At 38.3% G+C, this 20487-nt stretch overlaps 3 long non-coding RNA genes across 5 annotated transcripts in view; 2 read left to right on the top strand and 1 right to left on the bottom strand.

Annotated features, from left to right (window-relative positions):
* Nucleotides 1-2562, bottom strand: part of LOC107837534 (uncharacterized) — a 31919-nt gene extending 29357 nt beyond the window's left edge. The window contains exon 1 of the long non-coding RNA XR_001663565.1: nt 2461-2562. This is a non-coding gene — a long non-coding RNA (uncharacterized LOC107837534). The remainder of the gene's footprint in view (nt 1-2460) is intronic.
* Nucleotides 1-20487, top strand: part of LOC103144136 (uncharacterized) — an 88881-nt gene that overhangs the window by 47355 nt on the left and 21039 nt on the right. The window lies entirely within an intron of this gene.
* Nucleotides 1352-3547, top strand: LOC103144088 (uncharacterized). The gene is made up of 3 exons (XR_476877.2): nt 1352-1536; nt 2572-2666; nt 3013-3547. It is a non-coding gene; the product is annotated as an uncharacterized LOC103144088 (long non-coding RNA).

The raw sequence follows: 20487 nt of genomic DNA, 5'->3' as shown, positions 1-20487 counted from the left end.
CTATCATGTGAAAATAATACAGGAAACAACTTTAGGGGTTTTTACACACTAGATAACCAGCGTGACTGACACTTCTAAGAATTTCCTCCTGACTCTGACTGCGAGCTGGGCACTGAAAACAGAAGAAAAACAAGAACCAGGGCATCCAACTTAATGAAAATTGAGCTAAAATCAAATTAAGGTTATTCAAGTAAGTATATTACGTCTATTAAGTTGTCATATCAAACAAATGTAACTAAATTGAGTTTGACAAACTTATTTCAATTACATGTAACAAATTCCTTTTCTTTTTTTTCTTTTTTTTTAAAGTTGGTGCTTTTTTTTCCAGTGTGCATTTCTGCAGGTGGCAGTAGGACCAAAGGAAGGGGTGTGTTTTCACAGATGATCATTCTCATTTTATGCTGTCAGGCTATAGGGAGAGTTTTAACAAATATGTAAAAAAAAAACAAAAAAAAACATTTTTATAAAAAGCTTTAGACAATTGTAAACAAATATCATCAATGAAAGCAATAGCAGAATTTGTTAAGGGTACAAAATTCATGCAACCTGCTAAAGCTTATTTTTCAAAATTTTAGTAGTATGCATAACAGTTGACTTTGTGCAAATTATAAAAATTGCACCTGGTGATGCTTTTTTTTTGCTTCCTTTTTTTTATTTTGTTTGCAAATAAGTGAAGCTGTTTGTTTTGCAATCATTCGACACACTTTTAAACCAATAAACTGCTCAAATATTCATCCTCATGATGTAGAGTCTAGGTTGTGGACATTTTCCTGCCATTTTAAGAGCTCATGTTGCTGCAGAGCTTCATTGGGTGCCGATGTACAGTTACACAGTCAAATATTACCAGCAATAATTTGTTTTTGTTTTTTTTTAGCCTGATGTAAGGAGAAAAAAGAAGGGAGTTGATTTATAAAAGACATATATTCACCTTGTTATTCGTTCATTATTAAATGTCACAGTTCCAAACTGAATATTTAATTAGCAAGCTAAATATTTAGCTTTCAAATTAAATTTAGTTTGGAGCTAAAAACTTTGCTCTGACCTAAATCTTTAGTTTGAAAGTTGCTACTAAAATATTTATTGTGGAGCTAAATATTTAGCTTTCTACCAAAAATATTTAGTTTGTAAACTAAATATTCAACTTGCAAATTTAATATTTAATTTGGATCTACGACCTTGAAAAATAAATGAATAATATGGCGAACACCTAACTTAGTTGTTTTCTAACTTTTATGAAAAAAAAACAGAGTCCTAGTCCAACTATTTGGACTATTCTATCTTGTCCAAACTGTTGTTAATTTTTGACTTAGCAACTGTGGGAATGTCTTACTTTTAAAGCCACATTCAGCAGGTCTCACTCTGTTCCCACACATTAAGTGGAAGATGTTGGGAGAAGGTTGATGTCGTCTGAGAACACAGTGCTGGTTAAACACAGCCTCTCCTCCAGAGTCCAGGCTCCTTATCATCTCCACCATCTCAAATTAAGCTCAGCTACGAAGACCCAGCATCAATATTAGATGTTAATAACGCGAAGAGGTAAAAGACACTCATCCCAGCATATTGTACTCAACACAGCCAATAGAGCCATGCAACATGAGAACACATGAGTCATGTCAAAGTATCAGTGATATAGATTTACATTCCCTAAATGGTCAACTTAATCACCTACACTGCTTTACTCTTTGTTCTGCTGCCGCCTGTGAGATAAAGGCAAAACAAAACAAAACAAAAAAAAAACGTCTAAATGAATATACTGGAATAACATTCATTGTCACTTTTCTTTATAGATGCAATTAAAAGTAATAAATGTGCAAAATACTAACTTATAAATGCAGCGCCTTTCATAAGGCCTTCACATCCAATTAACCTTTTCACATTTACTTATGTTACAACCTCAGCATCTTTTTTTATTTTCTATTGTAGATAGAGTACAAGATATACTATAAAAAAATATCTAATTTATGGTAAAATACCGGCAGCTGTGGTTGCCAGAATTTTACCGAATAAACACACTAAAATCCATATTTCTACGGTAAAATTCAGTGCAACCACAGCTGCAGGTATTTTACTGTAAATGAGAGACTTTTTTTTTTTACAGTGTAATTTCCAACATTTTAACACAAATATGACAGGTGTGGCACAGACTTCTCCACCAAAAGCCCCAGTTATCATTCACTGCAATTATATCCACCAGTCTTCTGGAGTATGATTCTACCACCTTTCATGTTTTAGTCTTGATCTAAAACATGAAAACTTTCTTCATTCTTTTGTTTTTAATAGCTAAGCCTCAGTCATATTGGATGACAAGAATCTTTAAACAGTTTTCAAATCTTTCACATTCCAGTCTTGCATCGGATTCTGAGTTGGATTTTTGTCCTTTGACTAGATCACTCTAACACATAAATGTATAAACCATAAACTTTGATATAAACCACTCCCTGTATGTTTAGAGTCACTGACCTGCTGGAAGGTTCTGTCCCAGTCTCAGGTCTTTTCCAGCCAGTGACAGGTTTTACTTCCGGATCGCTCTGTATTTACCTCCATCCATCTCCAGTGTCTTTGTTTCTGCAGAAGAAAAGCACATTAACAGCTTGGGGTTACCGCCACCACCGTGTTTCATTGTGGGGATGGAGTGTTCAGTGATAGTTGTCCAGCAGATATTAGAGGTATTGGAGATATCTTGATCTCATCTGACCAGAACACCTTCGTCTTCTGTTTTCATTGTCTGATCGTCCTTTAAACTTCTCGACAGACCTATCCTTGACGTGAAAGGGTCGTGTTCACTTGTTTTCAAAATCACTGAAGTTTTTTCATGAACCAGTTATGCCTTCACAAAACAGCTGGATATATGTTGAGATCCAATGGTAATTAACAGATGGTTGCATGTTTTTCTTTTAGGTCTATAAATATAAATGCATGCCCTGGTTTAAGGTTTAAAGAAAAAACTTAAATCAATCAATCAACAACAGCTTGTTCAAATGCATCATTTTGATTCTGGCTTAACATTCACAGAACTTTCCTGAGCTCCGCTCCGCCTCCGTCCGTGTTTTCAGTTCCCAGAATGCGGCTGCAAAGTTCTCCAACTGCTTTCTCCAGAGGCGGATCAAGGTCAGGCCAGGAGCTTCGGAAAGCAGTGGGATGTGTGTGTGTGTGTGTGTGTGTGTGTGTGAGTATGTGTGTTGGGGTAGACGGTGAGAGAGGGATGCCTTAGGACCCTGACGGCTCCGGTTGCCTGAGCCATGACCGCCGGGGTGGAGGCCTAGCCGCAGATCGATTGTCGCGGAGCTGGGTCCCTGCAGTGGAGGGGCGATTGGATGCAGCTCGCTGGGACTGAATGACATAAGCCCAGACGTCTAAGTGTCCCATTAGCAAGACAACCATCCATGTCCTAGTACCCCCCCCTCTCCACCCACATTCTCCTCCACTACCACCCATCGCTGAAACGGGCATCATATGGAAACAGCTCAGGTGTTGCTCTGAATTGCTCGATGATGACTGCAACTCAAAGGGCAGCAACTGACACTGAGACTGTAGCATGTGGGTGTTCTTATCCACACACACACACACACCCTGCATGTTACCACAACAATTCTATCTTTATGGCTCGGACACCATAGTGTGTATTCATATTTGTGTGTCTGCATACGTTTACGGGCCAAACAAAGCCGAGGACACCGGGGCCACGTGTGCGGCTCCCTCCACGTTTAGACGCCGCGCTACGGCCGGATTGTTGCGGACAGTGTCTAAACACATAAGAAATGATGACAAAACAACGAGGCCACACACAGAGGTTCTGCTGCGACACGCCGGCTGCCCCGCTGGGTGCAAACACAGACATCAGGCCGAACTCAGACCAGACAGACTGCAGGGAAGGAACGGCCTCCATTTTCTGACTTTTCTGATGTTTGCAGTTAAACGTGTTTCCAACCTCGTGGCTGAAACATCCTGCCCATGCAACCCACCAAACTTTTTTGATTTTAAAGTTGTCGAAAACCAGAGAAGAGTGTGATCAATGGCAACAATAAAACTCACTTTTAATGAAAATTCAAGCACTTGAGGTCAAGTTCCCAGTCTAGATCTGATCTAAGAAGACCAAAAGGTACCTCAAACTTGTTAATGTGCTGTTAAACTATGACAAAAACCAGAATGGAAAAGTTCATGGAAGTTTTGGGGAAATATAATATATGATTGAAAAGACTTTAGGGTAAACTTGAAGCAATAAATATTGGCTTTAAAGATGCTTCCCACTTGTTGGGTTCTGCCAGACCAACAATATTGAAATGTTTCCTAAATGCTTTCATCACAGAGTGTGGTTGACCCGTCCGATGAATTGCCTTTATTAGTCAGGTTTGTCAACACAACTCAAGAAGTACTTCCTTTCTTTCTTCAAAATAAAAGTCTTAGTAAATTATCTGATGAGAAGACAGTAATTCATTCAACCGTACAATGGGCTGATGGATTAAAGCGCATCTGAAATTTTACTTCAGTAGGTTTTTACAGTTTAGCTTAGCTGAAAAGTGCCTTGAGATGACATTTGATGAAAGTTGATTGTAAAAGCATCTTCACTGCCTTATTCTTTATAAATAATATTTTTGCAACGCAATTTAAGTTTTTTTGCATTCTTGGACAATTCTGGAGAACCTCAGTTAAGCCATTAACAGTCTGACACCAGAAACAGATCACAATGTTTGCACTTTAAATAACACAAAGAATAAATGGAATATGCTACAATAAGCCAGTCACAGCTGCTGACTGACAGACTGTGCTGTTAGAAAAAAGAAAACACATTTCAAGTGAAAATGTTTCCACCTGAAATAAGTTTCCACCACGGGAAGCATCATCATAAACAAATAATGACAAACTGAGTCATTATCCGTGGAATAAAGAGACAAACTTACTTTCTGAGAAAGCTGTGGCTGGTGGTTCTGAGAAAGCTGTGGCTGGTGGTTCTATATGTTTTTGTTGTAATAATAGTTTTTTGGGGTGGACCTGCTCGGTGGGGCCTGGAACCCGTTGATAGCTGCTCACCATTCTAGTTTTCCGTTGCACTTTTTTATGATGCTACATAAAAATCGATACGTTTTCATGATTCTGACCAGGATTCTACAACAAACTAAGCAGTCACTTAGTTTGGCACTTCTTTTCAACGTGTTCTCTGCATAAAGTCGACATTGGTATGTTTGCTTTTTCAACGTCGTCCGTGATGCAGGAGTGCTGATGAAACCCTGTTGAACATATTTCTCTCCTTCCACCTTCTATCACAGATTTGGTCAGAATGTCACCGACTTCACAAGTTGGACATAGAGGAAGACTTTTATTCAGACTATCCCCTGTTAAGACTGCTGTCTAGTTTACTGATTTTTTTGTTTAGTTTTTGGGGTTTGTGTAAATTAGAAATAAGTGTTGTTGATAGAATTATGGACTGGAGGAGAGGAGGATGTTTAGTTTTCACAGACTGTGCTGTAAATCAAAGTTTGAGAGCAGCGGTTAATATACCTATTTGGGTCATTTAAAGGGATACCTTCCTATTAGGGAAAAACAAAAAAGTTATAGTTAAAATAATGAACTCATGAAGCTAAAAGTTAATAAAATTTATTTTATACACAAATAGAGATGCGGAGCATGAAAATGCTTTCTTGGAAAGTTTTGTATGTGGCCAGCAGAGACAGCCAAAAACAAAGCTGTTCAATCCCTCGTGCACTTTACTGTACGCTTATTGTACTAAATGTCCTAAGTCTTTTACATCAATGTCACTATAAACGGTCCCAAGCAGTCAAAATGAAAGAAAACCACATGGCTGGACTGAAATGTGGAATGTTTGCGAGAGGAAAATGAAAATAAATAAGAGTCTGAATCTGAATTATGTAAATAATAAATATGCCACAGAGCATGAACTCTAAACCTTCAAGCAACTACAAACACCAAAATAGCCCCGCAGAGCTCTGATCTTGAGAGCAGATGTTCAGGAAGTTATTCTTTTAATCGCTGGAGGTTCAGAGATGACTATAGAGACAAATATTGTTTTACAACACAGTGAGCCTAACAATATGCGCATACAGTGTGAAAGAAAGAACAAATTCTGGTCCAGCTAGAGTAAAAAAAACAATACAAATGCATCCCTCAGTTGGTGGGAACCATTGACTTTAGACAAACAGAAATGGACACGGCAAATCATAGTCACACCTACGTGGTAACTTTGGATGGTTTGTTCTGAACCTAAAAATTCCCCATCTCTGATTTATATACCTGTTTTAGTGAAATACACAGGAATATGTTTGTGATCTTTTAACAATACACAGGTGTTTCCTTCTGACACTGCATTTTCTCGGCTTTAAGCTAAGCCACCTCCTTTTAGAGGAGATCAGGAAGAATCTAAAATGTTTACATTAGTTAAGGAAAAAGAAAGAAAGAAAAAGAAAACACATGATTTTCAGTGATAAGCAAGAACAACATAGTTCTGCTCAAATATTAAAGATTCAACACATTTGTTAAATCATTAGCTGTTTTTCTCCATGGAGACCAGTACTCTGATTTTGTTTCACTGTTAGATTACTCCAAGTATGACACTAACTACCCAAACCCTCCACATTGAACCCCATTTACTAAAAATCCAGGTTATCCCTTAAAACAAAAACACATGTTGCACTATATGTAGCTGAAAGTCATAATAACCAGCTACTTTCAAGATAAAAATTTTACTCAGAGAAACACCATTCAATTTCAAGAAGTGCTCACTGATTGTAGAAACAGTAATTTATTCATATTTTAACAGTTTGTTAAAGGGTTTTATCAGTGCACTCTGCCACAACTGGCCCCTTAAAGACAGCCTTGATCTTGATATGGCCCAAATTGCAAATTATTTGGACACCCTGCTTTAGCAGACTTTCTAAGACTATGTACAAACCAATAATATTGATTATATTCTGCATTTTGTAGTTACAAACTCATTTTGGATGGCTAAGTATGAAATTACGTAGCATATTTCTGCCTATTTATACCAAATCTACAAGACTCTGCATTGTGATCTCGGTAAATATCTGATGAAAGTATCTTGAGATTTTTTTTTTCCTTAAAAATCCTTAAAATATATCAATATTATAAAAGGAGGCCAAACTGTAAGCATGTATATATTGTCATGCATAATGTCAAACAGAGAAATAAAACTCATAATTTCACTTTACTGAGTAAAACTACAGTTCTTCTTCTAATCCCAAGCTTCATAAAGTGAGAACTCTCACTTTATTAACAAAATGTATGATTTATTTTAGGGTCCCGTAAAAAATGCTACGGAATTAGATGTGAGAACAACAAAGCAATCCCCAATGGAGCTTTGTTTTTATTCTAATATAATGTGAAAACATCTCAACAAGATAATGTATCTTCTTGGTAAATTTCTTTTTTTTTTAAATCTACAAAAAACAATTTCCAAAAACAAAAAATCGGATTAATGTTGCGTTCCTCGACATGAAGGACATAGGGGAAAGAAAAAAAAGGACAGCAATAAGATAAGAGACAAAGAGATCCCGTGGCCTTGATCGTCTTCCCACAGCGCCGGCCTAATGCATTCTCCCTCTCACTCACTGTAATTGCAATGCAATGATGTCAGCATGACAGGTGAGACTGAACGCGAGACAGCGTTGAATAAGCAGCCGCCGAAGTATCAAGAGCACAAAAACGTATCTGAGACACTCTATGGGGTGTCAATTTAATCATGCTTAAACCAAGTATCACCTTCCTCCCATGATTCCGCCATTGACAAAGAATCCTGCATACAGCGTTGCACCGGGCGGCTCTCTGGACTCCGGCTCGATAAGGTTTCTGTGAGTGACACACATAAACGGGCAACACTTCCCCGGCAACAGCGGACAGGCGGTACGCGTCCGATCTTTGAGCGTGCCCAAAAGATGGCATCAAATATATTGAAATCGTGTGGGGGGAGGGGTCAGGCGGGGGGGATCTGTAAATGCAACATAACCAGCCGGGAAAACATTTCATTTCCTGCTAGACGTTTTCTAAGTAATCTTGCCAATGCTTTGTGCTCTGACTACAGCACCGGTAAAGTCAAACTGAGTGACAGATCTGCTCCCCCTACCCCTTCTCTTCCCTTCAATACCCATCATGGGCCCCCAGCCCCCACAGTCCTGCAAGCAGACAAGAAATAATTCATACGGCTTCCCACACAGGAGTGGGTGTCCTGTATCGGCCTGTCCGCTCCACTGCCTGTCTGTTATCACCTGCAATTGAAGTAATCCACGAGACTATTATATTGCGGCTTATTGTACAGGAGAATATAGCGACTCCCTCACCTCCACCCCTCAGAGCTGAATCATACCTGAGGAAAGTTGACACCTGTCTGACTCACACACTCTCAGCACGCAGTGGAAATGGGGCTTTTGTGTGTGTATTTCTCAGCCGTACGCAGCACTGTGTATGCGTCGCCAAACAGCACGTCAGAGCAGTTTGAAATACGTCAAAACATTTCAGGAAGATTTACGTTTGAAAAAGTCACCAAAAGACTTTTTTTTAATTACATACTGATGTTTATGACCTAAATTTGTAATTTTATTTTGAAATTGTTGAGTTTACACAATTACAACAAAGTTAGACTCAGGTAAAAATATGTTACGTTGCATCTATGGAAAGCCTTAAAAGTGTGTGAAAGAAAAAAGTTGAGTTCAAGGCAGCAGAGGATTCATCTGAAAGTTGTAAAAGCGACAGCATTACCTTTGGAATTGATACAAAACACAATGGCTACGCAAAACAAAAATTGTGATATTAAAGTATCAAAGACCTAGCAAACCAGCACCTCATGAAGAAATTGAAAAGCACTCGTTCTGCCTGTAAGTCACAACAAAATACCAACTCTAACAAAAACCATAATTCCAAGTTGTAATATTCTGATAGTATCCACATAAATGTTGCAATTTCTGCTCCAGTTTTGACCAAGACCAGGATAGCCCGCCTAATATTAGCAAACCCTGTAGCGGTTGTGCATGCCTCACTTTTCTCCATATAATCATACCGTGTTTTGCTCGTTAGAATATTGTTGTTTATTCCAGCAGCACTCAAAGTGTCTGAGGTGAACTTAATCTTGGTGGTTTTTAAACGTGCGAGAGGTTTGTCTGGAGAGAGCATTATTTTCTACAATCTGTGAACACCAACAGATGCTCTGACTTACTTACAAAAGAAACAAAACGTCAATGCTGCTGAAAAGAAAAAAAAATTACCTGCTAAACTTTATGCTCACAAACAACTGCTCCAGTTTCCTCAGTGGTCCTTGTTTATTCCCTATAATTACCAACCAGAGCACTTTTCGGGAGCGCACGCACATTTCCTGCATGGAAAATCATTGTGGAAATCCAAGAGGTTTTGAAAAAAAAAAAAAAACAACAACAAATCAAATTCTAACTTAAAATATTTAAGTGAGACTTAGTTAGACATGTGGAAGCCATCTTCCTTTGCTGTTGGCCTCCGTTCACAAGACGGTAATACCCTAAAACGCTTCAAATTGCTCTAACTAAAGGCAGTTTGAGCTATTTTTTGATTCGACCCGGTAATATTTATTTGACCAATTGACAACGCTCACAGACTTTGCGAGCAGCATACCTCACCTAGCTAATCCTGAGAGAGTAGCACACTGCACGTTCTAAAAACATTCACTTCAACACACATGCACTATGCAGGAGCATCATCAGCAACACATATAGATGCCTTACAGAAAAATGTGCTTTCTTAAGACCAAATTAAGAAAACTATTTTTAGACAAGCCACCACATGTGGAAAGATAAACAGTGTGACATCATCGACAAAATTAGCCCGTTTGAAACTGCTTGTTAGCGTGAGCGTTGCATGTTTATGGCGTCCTGCTCTCCAGATAGTTAAACCAAACAAGATTGACAAAAGTAAAAGTTATGTAACATCAGTGCCCTGAAATATAACAGAGTCTCTCTTTATTGAGATGATTAATCTAAGCAGTATTATTATTGTTTTGTTTATAGCTTCAAATTCACTGATTAATCAGGAAATGGGTAAATTAAAAGGCTTTGGTCACTGTTTCCCTTTGTCTAACTTGAAAAGGCGGCTACTTTGTAACATGGTATTCTCACATTAATCTCACTGGACTTCACCTGCCGGATGGGGCAACCTGATCCTGCTGCAGCAAAGGTTTTACATTCCTAAGTTTACCTCAAAGAAGTGATAACGCACTGTCCACTCACTTTTCATATCTTTAATTCTGTTGTTTTTTTCTTGTTTTTAGCTACATTTATATTTTATCACAAAACATTTCAGTTTGAAGTAGCTGTAAAGTAAAAGAATTCAGTTTTTTTTCTTCTTTTTTTCTGAGTACATCACTGTGCTGTGCTTCGGTTTCAAATAATTACAGTGCACAGTTGGCTTGGCTCAAACTATTTTCATTGTATGTTCAGCTTCAAGAAAACAAAGAGCTTAAATGTGTCTCCAACGAGACAAAAGAAAAAAAAAAAAAAAAAAAAAAAAAAAAAAGTCAACAACCTGACACTCGCGGCAATAAAACAGCATTTGAGGGGCTTAATAATTCAACACACTAAGATGCAAACTCACACAAATACCCATGCTCCCACAGCTTCTCGGGTTGCCATGGGGGCCAGAGAATGCATTGTACGGGGAATTGTCAACATTCCCATGATGAGCCTGCAGGCCCTGTGGTCCGGGGAGGTGTCGAGATGAGGCGGGGGGCTGGGGAGGTGAGCGAAATTGATTGTAAACGCTGAATTATTCAACCGAGCCCTCCGCCATTTGAGTGAGTTTCTTCGGTTACGTTCAGAAGAGCTTTCATAGCAAAACAGGAGAAGATTATCTTGCACAGCTGGCCCTCGCCGAGGCCCCCGAACGCCTCTCATTAACGATACAAAGCATCTACAGCCCGGACACACAGATACCGACACACTGACACAAATTTACAAACGCGTGCGCGCGTCGCACTGCCAGGAGAAAATGGTGACACAGACAGACACACGTGCCCAAAGTGCTCCTGACACCGATATGTCGTCGCTGAACGCGCGCGTTGGCCGCGCTCCAAAGCACTCAGACCCCACCGCTCAGGATTACCAGACCTGGACAAACTAAACGATCCTGAATATACTAAATATCACCATTACAAAAAAAAGAGACAAATCTAAACACTAATCCCTTATTATATTTGACATGCTATTTTAATATGTTCCTCTAATTCTCGTGTGACTGAGAAATGTTTCGCTCACTTGAGCGCCAAAATGATACTCTAAAACCAAAAACAAAATAAAAAAGGGTCTTGGCTAAATAAGCAGCTGATATACGCTGGGACTTCTTCTTCTGTGGTTGCTTTTTTGCACAATTTTTGGAGTCGTCACTGGGATGGGGGATTTAAAAAATATATATATATTTGCTTACTAATATCTTCTTATTCATGTGACTAAATTTTCCCCCCTATCCTTCAGACTTACAAAAAAGACTTTAATTACCCTTTATTGAATATTTTGTCACATTTCACCATATTGCAAAACACAATTTTCTAAACATACTACGTAAAATTACTTACAATGAAAGCAAAAAATGTAACTAAAATGTATTTCTTTTTTTAGATTTTAAAACAAGATGAATCCTTTGTTACACCCTCAAAAACATGTATAACGAGGTGATTTTTTTTCTGTAAATAATTCACATCATTATTAGTCTATTGTAGACATTAAAAACAGAATTTGCATAGGAACATAAAGAAAAGCTCCTAAAATCTCTTTCTATTGTATTTCTTATTTCTGTTTTGGCTTTGTAAGAGCCACAGTGGAGGGGCCACAGAGCCACATGTGGCTCTGGAGCCACCAGTTGGAGACCCCTGTTCAAAGGGAGCCTTTGTGCCAGTGACTTACAGAAGCTGCTCTGTGTTTAGCTGCCTCCATTTTTCCACTAAACCTGACCAGCTTCGCTGACCCTGCTGCAGAAATACATCGGTGTTTCTTTCAACAATGACTTTCTTCTCGCCACACTGTCGTGTGTCCTGTCAACGCCGCCACCTGAGCTGTGGATCTCTGCGTCTCCTCCAGAGATACCATGGGCTTCTTGCTGATTGATTGTGTTTGTGTTCACAATTGTGTTGGGAAGACTATTTTCTAACTCCGACCTGTCAGCTTCTTTTTTGTTTCTTGTTTTGAGGTCTTCATTATGCCGTTCCAATACTCTCTAATTAATCTTTGATACCTTCACAGAACCGCTGTACTTTGTAATTTTTTACTGCTTTATGGCCAGGACTCATTTGACAAAGATATTTTTTTATCTCAATTGAAATTTCCTGGTTATAATAAAGGATAAATTCAAAATAAATAAAACTTTGAACTTCCTTGTTGCTGAAATGTGCTATACAAATAAACCCGATTGACTGAAGCTTGAATTTTGTTTCAAAGTAAAACGGCCAAATAAAGAAATGCGTGACGCACTTTCCAGATTTTTGTGTAAAACATTTTACAAATGACTTTTTTTATCCCACACAAAAATCCCAACAGTATGCTACACAAAAATGTGCGACTTTGTCATGACAATTAGGTGAATTAAAACAGTCAGTTTAGCTTAGCAGGTCTGTTTCATCCAGCGAGAACTAGAGAGGATAAACAATAGATATAAAGAGTTCCGCACTGTTTTATTAAGCGTCAATACGATTTAGTCTGACTCCAGTTACAGAAAATCCCAGTGACCTCACAGCTCTTGGACGTGGGCAGGACATTCAGTATGGCCGTAATGTATTCAGCTTGAAACAAAATGAGCGGGACGCGGGGATGCCAGAGATATGACTGCAGCGCCGCAGGAAACCCTAGCTCCGCGTTGCGGGCCCTTTGGCCCCAGCTATCATTTAATGGCTCGCTGAAATTTTAATTCTCTGATCACATTAAGTGCTTTTGGAAGACAACAAACTCTGCGACACACATCTTGGTGGTGTCGAAGAGGGACACGGAGGGACAGTGCTGGTGTCGAAGAGGGCTCTGGTTGCACCTTTCAAAGGATGATGTGTGTGTTTGTGTGTGTGACAGCTTTTTTTTGTTTTTTTTTCTTTCGCCACTGACGTTTTCAACGAGGATGTCCAGCTGGTGAAATTATTTCACATGAAATTTAAAACGTTTGGCTAAAGCACTCAACGTATTTCTCAAAGATTCTTTATAATGATGGGTTTTCTTTGAAAATAGTTTAAGTAAAAATAATTGTTTAAATCTAGACTTTTAATTAGAGTTGTGGCTAACAAAGGTGGATTTTTTTTATTTTTTTCTGTATACCGGGGTATAATAAATGTTTTTCCTGTTGTACCATTGACATATTTTTGACATTTGGAATATTTAAATAGCAAACCACACCAAAATATAAAAAATATTCCAGTTCTTTTTGTTGTTACTGCATTTCATTTCCTCTGTATAAGAAATAAAATACATTTTAAACAGCTACAGGTGGTGGGAAGAAGAACTACTCACTGATTTCACAGATTTCTTCTGTTTTACCTCATTTGCCACTCTTTAATGTTTCAGATCATCAAATTCATTTTCATATTAGACAAAGATAAGCTAAGAAAAAAAGCAAACCAAAAAACACTTATTATCTAAACTATTTGGCCCTCATTTCATTTTATATACTTTATTTCAAATGTGAGTTTAATTTTATCTAGCCACAACTAGATTTGATTACTGTTCATATCTCTAGTATAAAGTAATCACTAACATAGAACTTGTATGGAATTGCAAAAACAGAAAAAATAAAAGGCTAAAAAAATCTTCTAAAGCCCTCTGACAATAAAAGATATTATTTTTAGGAAGGTAGAAAAATAACAGGATTTCTGAAACGACAGTCAAACATGATGATATCATCAGTTCATGACCTTAAGCTCAGCAGAATCACAATACAAAGCCCAACAGCAAGTCCTGATCTGAATAAATTAAAAAGCATTAAGATTTAGAGTGTCCTACTCAAAGTCTCAACTTAAATGCAATTGAAATCCAGTTGTCTAACCTTAAATATGTGACGTGCAAATCGGTTCTGGAAAAAAAAAAAAACCCAAATGGGACGTTCCTCCACATTGATAAAGGAAAAAACAACAACTCCTTATCAGTGAAAGCGCTTCTTAAATCCCAGATTTCTAATTCTGAGCAATTTTTTAAACATTATTTCCCCTCAGCTCTCTAATAGAGACCAAATATGATCACAGATAATCTCAAGAAAAATAGACAAGTTTCAGAGATGCGAACAAAAAGAAAACATGCCACATGAACAAAAAAAAAAAAAAAAAAAAAAATCCAAGACAAGATTTCAGAAACAATACGCTAAGTGCCGTCATTAGCTTACGGTATTTGTGTCGATCCAGTTCCAGCCCTTTGGAAACTGATCAAACAGCACATCTTGAACAAGAAATCAAACATCGATTCCTATGCAAGCACTAATTTGCAGAACACTGGATTACTGGTCGAGGTCATCCAAATACACAACCCTGTCAACATCCATCTGACCTCATCAGTAATTACAGGTCAAGCATTATGGAAATGAATTTGTGTGTGTTTGACAGGGTCAATTTTCTGTCGATATGTTTGATGTTTGATCACTCAAGGTCCTTCTGCTTTGTGCCAGGAGGGAGGCAGGTTCACTGCTGGCTTAAAACAAAAAGGAGGAGCTGAAAGTTTTTTTTTTTTTTTTATTTTGCTAACAGCAAATAATATTCAGAGAGACAGCAGCCAGATCAAACATAAGAAGGGCAGAGGCCTTGTTGCCCTCTGGCTGGCTGATGAAAGCGAAGCCCATCTAGGTCTTGAATTCTGAGTATAAACTGAAAAAGCAAACTTTTTATTTTTTATTTTATTTTCCTCGGCCTAATTGATACTAGTCGTATCCTGCTTCAACCCTCTGGGAAGCCAGAGGTGATGTTTTCATAAGACAGTCGTATAAATAAAGCACTGCACAGGGGGAGCACCCCCGCCAGCAGAGCATCATGGGAAGACGCTACAGCGGAGGGCCCACACAAGTAGCTGATCACGGCTCAACAGGGACATCAGGCTTGTGTTAGCCGTCCGCTTTGACCTCCTGATTACAATTTGAACATACAGCGCCTTACCAAAAGTGTTACGTTTTCACAGTTTGTGATATTACAACCACGAACCTCAATGCCTTTCACTGGGATTTAATTTACAATACATAGTTACGAGATTAGGGATACGGATATAAATAACTGCGGTATTCATGTTTATTAAAGGGGCAGTATCATGAAGAATCGACTTTTTTCTTTCTTTTATTTTTTATCTTGAAATTAATTATAATGTTATCCCCTTATCAAAAACATACCTGGAGTGTTGCCTTGATTCTTTCGTGCATGTTTAAGAAATCCTTTAAATCTCCATGGCAACCATTCAACTGTGCAAAGCGCCTGGTTGGACCTAGCCCCGCCTTTGAGGCGCACCTCCTCCTCAGAGCTGCAGTTTCCTGGCTACCGACCTTCTGCCTCACAGAGCGACTCCCCCACTCAGCCCCTTCAGACTAGCTAGCAGCAATTAGCAAACACCTGGTGGAACTACCCATCTGCTGAGCTCATTATACAAGGTACTTTTCAATGCATTGCTGCTATAAGGTTAATATAGCACAACTGTTGTGATTATTTTCAGTAGGTGGAGTTTCAGGAAGAGCAGGAGTTTTTAAAGAAACAGTGGCCCAATTTCAAGGTGTTAAACCAGGAAGTAAACGTTCTTAAAGCCATATTTGATATGTATAACATTCTTATATCAACTGAAGGTAACATTGTTTTTGACTAAACTATAAAATCACATTATATGCCTGACAAACACATAATACTGTCCCTTTAAGAGCACTTGTTTATGGTGTCTCTATATTGAATTCCTGCACTACCATCACCATTCATTCTCACACATTCGGATAACAGAGCACTGATCAAATGTGACCAGAAGTGACCAAATGCAATGAGTAGAGGAAGGTGAACACTGCAAACACCCAGAACAGCCAAACTCCTTCATGAAACATTTTTCTGATCTACATTTGAGGCTTTATTATTGAAATAACTTTTTCTTAATATTGTTACCAATATATTTAACTTACCATGCATTTTTGTTTGAGTACAGCTGATTCACAGAGTATATATATATTTTTTTTTATTTGAAGAGTGAAACAAAAAGAAAAGATACAAACAATTTGTCAATATACTTGAACAAAGTAGAGCTTTGAGCTAAATACAAACAATGAATTGTATCTTCTAATCGACATCATTTTAATTTAGTTTAGTAGCATGACAGTAATTGCCAATTAAAGCAAAATGAAACTACAGTTAAGGCTGATGGAATTGCAATTAAGCTGGCAGGAACTTGTTCATAACGTAGCCTTATTACAGTTTATCTGAAAACACAAAGGAAAACTTTTTTTTTTTAAGCTGCAAAACAATTTCCAAAGTGCAAACAAATATACCAGCCGAGGAATACAGATCTCATTGAACATGATTCTTTTGGTAGTTTTTTTAAAAGGTGACAGAAATCTGAAGCTAAAGCTTGCAGTGCTTTTGACCTCTCTGTGGTATTATCTGATTACACTGCTGGCAGTCGAACAATACTACACCACAGAGGAGCAAGGACAGGAGCTAGACATACTGTACACGCATTCACTGAGAGCAGCGGCTGAATGCCTGAAGAGCTCAGAGAAATGCAGCCTGGGCAGTAAAACACATAAAATGACCAAGAAGTAAAAAATGCCTGTCTTGTGTGGAAGTTGAGAGTATGTTCAAGCCATACAGCTGCGATCTTGATCGGAGTTGAAGAAAACAACAACAAAAATAGTCCAAGTAAACCGAGATGCTGCAGCTGCTTTGAGATGATGTTTGACATCTGTTGTAAGGCCTCAGATGAACAAAAATATTTATTTTTACAAAAAGAAAATTAAAAATAAATACATAAAAACTAGAATAGACTTTTTTTTTTTTTTACAAAAAAAGAAAAGAAGTCCTACACTTTTTGGAGTAATTCTTCATATTCTGATCACATTTTTGAGCAATTTGTTTCTTGGATTGACTGATGTTGGACGTATCCATCTGAATTTAATTTTGGTTCTCTATAATCCACACAGGTTGTAAATTATACATCTAGCATGAACTATGTATCCGTACACCACAACAAATATTTGCCATCAACAAGTCCTGGCTTTGTCACTCCATTCAAACCGACTGATGTGCTAGTCCAGACCTAGACTTTAAGCTTAGTCTATAAAGTTTCCATAGGAGGACCACACCAGAAGCTTCATGTTATATGTTCCAAAACCAGTTTCGATGTTGATTTGGGATCGTTGTCTGGTTGGAACACCCAAATGTCTCTAGTTTGACCCAAAATGTCACCTCTGATGAAGGGGATTTGGTTAAAATGTTTAGGAATCATTCAGACACCAAAACTTATCATCAACTGGAAGATTCTGGAACACCAGTGTCCACAGTGAAGGAAGTATAGCTACTTCAACCACTGAGATGATGCTATAAAATAAAATAAGGGGACCTTGTTCTAAATCAGCACCTTTAAAAGTCAACAGGGATTTGTAGTTTCACACACAGACAAGCAAAAGGCCTTGTGCTGAAAGGTTTATGTCCAGAGAAGTCAAACGAAAGGAAAAATGCTTGGCGGAATACAGTTGCTATGTGAGGTAGCATCATGCTAATTGTCTGTTTTTTCTGTCTGTGGCACAAACTGTGAAAGAAAGAGGACAACCTGCTAATGCTTCAACCATTACTCACTAGATTGTTGATACTTAGAGAGACAATGTTTTTTTCCAACAGGACAAAGATCCCTAAATCATATCAAAGCCAGATTTGGAAAGAGTGAAAAGGTAGATTAAGAGTGTGGAAAGGCAAAAGCCAGACTCAATTGATAACTCTGCCAATTCTGCCCAGAAGTTTTAAATGTTTTAACCTGAATTGTGCCAGAAACTTTTTGATGGCTACTAAGCCACTGGTTGAGGTGCGACATGCTAAAGGGACTTTTAGCCAAATATTAATTGACGTTGTGTGTTTATTTTCTATTCAGTTTTCTGATGATGATGAACCTCAGCATCATATCTCACCATCACAAAGATAGAGCGTGAGTTTTGTTTAATGCATCTTGAGAATCAGCTAATTGCCAAAGAGTTGGCAGCTGAATAGCGCCAGGGAGTTTAATCTGACCACAATGACATGTTTGATTGGTCAGAGCAAGGCTGGGTACACCGGGGTGGAAGGCGGTGGGAGTTAGGGGGGGGGGGGATGGTCCCCTCTTGTGGCAGCAGAGAACAAACATAAATCTTCTTCAACAATCTATTTTCCATCATACTTATTCACAGGGGACATCTCAAAGTGGTCTTTACCCTTTCTGTCAATGGCTGCCCTCATCCATCAATTTCATAGAGAATTATACCCAGGATCGATGTAGTTCACGACCGCTGAGCATTTGTCGAGGGGCGGTGGAGGTGGCTGCGGTGGGAGGGTGGAGGGGGGATACTGGGTGCATGCATCACCGCTTGTTCTCAGCACTCCGATGGCTACTTCTCCTCGGCCTACCCGCTCGCGCTCGGATAATTCACACCATGTAGCAGAAAACAAAAACAGTGTTTTTGTTTTCTGCGACATTTCATCTTTATTTTGTTTCCTAGTCCTTAAAGGTCTGCCTTCTCCCCCTACAATTAAGAACTTAGAAGTGACCAAGTAAACACAGAAGGATTCACTAGTAAATGGAAAGCCATCAGCCAAATGAATAACCGCCTTCCTGCGAAAATGTTTGTATTTTGCTTTCGAGGAATTTATTATGCAGCTTTATATTTAATTAGATTGGAAAAAAAAAAACACTTGGGTGGTCATTATTCCACCATGCTGAAATTAAAACTGCGTGAAATGGATGCACGCTCACTACAGCTCACACTCCGGCAGGCGGAGAACACAACAAACAAGGCTTTTAGATTGCCAAATGATATATTTGCTGTTAGCACTAACCAAAGGGTGTATAAAAAAGAAAGAAAGAAAAAAAAAGAAACACGATTAAGCTTGTAGCGGAGCTGCAAAGCTTAAAGTTTGGATGCGTCTTTCGCTTTTCTTAAAAGCTGTTATTCAAAAATGGAAATGAAATTTCAAAAGAAAGACATAATTGTGGCCGTCGTGGCTCTTCTCGGCAAAAGTTATCATGCTCCCTCCGCAAATATAGTCTGGATGCATAATGAAGCTATGAGGAGCTGCAGCACAATGCGTAATTGCTCCTTCTGAAACATTGATGAATTAGATTGGAGTGTGGGTGGGATCAAATTCATAAATCAAATTACAGTACCTTTCCTTCTGCATGCTCAAACGGCCGAGGATTCTTTAGAAGATGCGCTCAAATTGAAGGGGTTGAACTAAAGTAAATGAAGTAGGCAAGATTATGTGTGTCTTCTCACTCCAGCATAGCCTTCAATGAATTTTTTACAACGGCGACCATTAGGCACTAATAAATACCAGTTAAGCCTCAGCATAACTGAATTATTAAATCTGTCAGTCAATATCCCATTACAGCCATCTTATGAATAGTTGATTTAAATGACAAGGCTTGTCATGCAGCGGGGCCGTCTGTGGCAGCTTTTGGGCATAGTAAATAGTACGCTGTGAAAGTATTCACACCTCTTGTTTTCACATTTTTGTCACATCACAGCTACAAGCTTGAATGTATTTCCTTAGGATTTCATGTGAAGTGAAAGGTAATGATGAACTGACGATTTTAAACATTTTTAGCATATCTGTCTGTCTGTCGTTTAAACCAGATATTTACATACACTAAATTAAAAGACAAGTACACTTTTTTTTTCTCATTGTCTGAAGTTAAGTCTGACCAAACTTTTCTTGTTTTAGTTTAGACAGAATTATCTAAATTATTTGTATTTGATAAATGCCAGAAAGTAACCTTGTAACTTTCTTTGACTTCAGAAATTATAAATTTGGTCAGTATAAGAGATAATTATCTTTTAAACTGTATGACATGGGTGAAGACATATTTTTTTTTATGCAATGTACATAAATATCTGGTTTCAACTCTATCTATCTATCTATCTAGCAAGCTAGCAAGCCTTTGCTACTGCTAGCTAGCTAGCTATTTGGTAAGATAAATAGCTAGATAGATATCTAGCTAGATGATAGATAGATAATTTATATATCTAACTATATAAATTGCTAATTTATATTGCTATCAGTCTGAAAGTTTAACTTTGGGATGAAGTCTTTCTTTCATTGATTACCTTTTTTGTTGGCCAGAATTGTGGAGTCCATGTCTGACATGTTGACAGACCCTCCAACTTGAGCTGTGGATCTCTGCAGTCCCTCCAACGTTACCAAGGGTCTCTCAGATGCTTCTCTGAATAACGCTCACCTTTACCTGATCTGTCACTTTAGGTGGCGTTATCTGAGGAGGTTTGTTGTTCTGCCTTATTCTTTCCATTTCCAGATGATGAATTGAACAGTGTTCAATGCTGAAA

The sequence above is a fragment of the Poecilia formosa genome, unplaced genomic scaffold (genome assembly GCF_000485575.1).
Source record: "Poecilia formosa unplaced genomic scaffold, Poecilia_formosa-5.1.2 Scaffold0, whole genome shotgun sequence".
NCBI classification, from domain to species: domain Eukaryota; kingdom Metazoa; phylum Chordata; class Actinopteri; order Cyprinodontiformes; family Poeciliidae; genus Poecilia; species Poecilia formosa.
Note: the sequence above shows the minus strand (reverse complement) of the source record. Positions and strands in the feature narration are given on the sequence as shown.